Raw genomic sequence first — 1,934 nt, forward strand, 5'->3', positions numbered from 1 at the left:
TGTTTCTGTCGAGAAATCAGCTGACAGTCTAAACTGCTTTTCCCTTGCTGCTTTTAATATTCTCTCTTTGTCTTTTGCCCTTAGCATTTTAATTATGATATGTCTTGGTGTGGTCCTCTTTGGATTCCTTTTGTTTGGGGTTCTCTGTGCTTCCTGGACTTGGAAGTCTATTTCTTTCACCAGGTAGGGGAAGTTTCTGTCATTATTTCTTCAAATGGGTTTTCAATATCTTGCTCTCTCTCTTCTTCTGGTCCCCCTATAATTCGGATTGTTGGTATGCTTGAAGTTGTCCCTGCACCTCCTACCGGATTCAATGCACTTCATATTTTTGTATTCTTTTTTCCTTTTGCTTTTCTGGTTGGGTGTTTTTTGCTTCTTCGTATTTCAAATCTTTGACTTGATTTTTGGGATCCTCTAGTCTGCTGTTGGATCTCTGTATATTATTCTTTATTTCAGTCAGTGTATGCTTAATTTCTAATTGGTCCTTTTTCATGTCCTTGAGGGTTTCACTATATTTCTCAGAGGTTTCTAGAAGATTCTTGAGTAACCTTATAACTGTGGTTTTGAACTCTATATCCAGTAGTTTGCTTTCCTCCATTTCTTTCATTTGTGACCTGTTTCTTTGTTTCCGCATTTTGGCTGCTTCCCTGTGTTGATAGAGTACCTTTGTGTACTAGGTGTCCTAACGGGCCCAGTGGCTCAGCCTCCCTAATTACCTGAGGTAGACACTCTTGGTACACCCCTTTGTGGGCTGCGTGCACAGTCTTGTTGCAGTTAAGCCTTGATTGCTGCTGGTGTCACTGGGAGTAATTGACCTCCAGGCCAATAGTCTGTGAGGGCCAGTTTTGTCTACAATGGGAGAACTTCTTTGCTGGAGACACCTTTATGGGGCAGGACTTGTTTCAGTGGGGCTTTGGCGCTCACTGAGTCTGCCCAGGTTTTTAGGCGGAGAAACACCAGGCCATTCATATGCAAAAGCCTTTGTGCACAGCTTGGGTGGGGTTGTAAATTGGGTGGGGCGGGGTCTCAGGAAATCACCAGGGCAGAGCAAATCGCAATGGCTGCCATTTGGCACACTGTTCTGCCTCTGAGAGGTCCTGGGGTCTGTGTCCTGCTGCCCCATGCAGGAACAATGACCACTGCAAGCACCTTTGCAAGAAAGCTGCCCTCACATTCCAGCCCGATGCCAGACAATCCAGTCTCTCTCCATATGAGGCTGGGTCCCCAAATTCTCACCCAAAACTGGAGTTCAGAGCAGTGGGGAGCTTGTATCTCCCTCCCGATTGAAAAAGACAACAGTGTACCCAGCTTCCAGCCCCTTTCTCCTGTGCCTCCATACCTCTGCACATCCACATCTCTGCACCTCCTACCGGACTCAAAGCACTTTTCTCTTTCCTTTTAGTTGTAGAATTTCTACTCAAGCAGCCTTCCCATGGTTCTGGATGATATTCGGTTTGTCTTTTAGTTGTACTTTTAATGTGGTTGTGTGTGGTATCAAATTCAGGTGTTTACCTATGCCACCATCTTGGTTGTCCCCAAGAGTAAATTTTTATATATGCACTAGAGGCCTGGTGCACAGATTCGTGCACTGTGGGGTGGGGAGGTAGGGCCCTCAGACCAGCCTGCACCCTCTTCCAGTCCGGGACCTGTTGAGGATGTCCGCCTGCAAGGGGTATCAGGCCTAAGATGGCAGTCAGACATCCCTCTCACAGTCCCGAGCTCTCACAGTCTGGCATCTCTCACTTCGTACCACCCACCTGCAGTGGAGGCAGGAGAGGCTCCCACCACTGCTGCTGCCTTTGCCAGCCATGAACCCACTTCTTGCTGAGCAGCACTCCCCCTGTGGGAGCACACTGACCCCCAGGGGGCAATTCCTGCATTGAGCATCTGCCCTCTGGTGGTCAGTGTGCATCATAGTGGCTGGTCGTTCTGCC

This window comes from Myotis davidii, unplaced genomic scaffold (genome assembly GCF_000327345.1).
Source record: "Myotis davidii unplaced genomic scaffold, ASM32734v1 scaffold5045, whole genome shotgun sequence".
NCBI lineage: Eukaryota > Metazoa > Chordata > Mammalia > Chiroptera > Vespertilionidae > Myotis > Myotis davidii.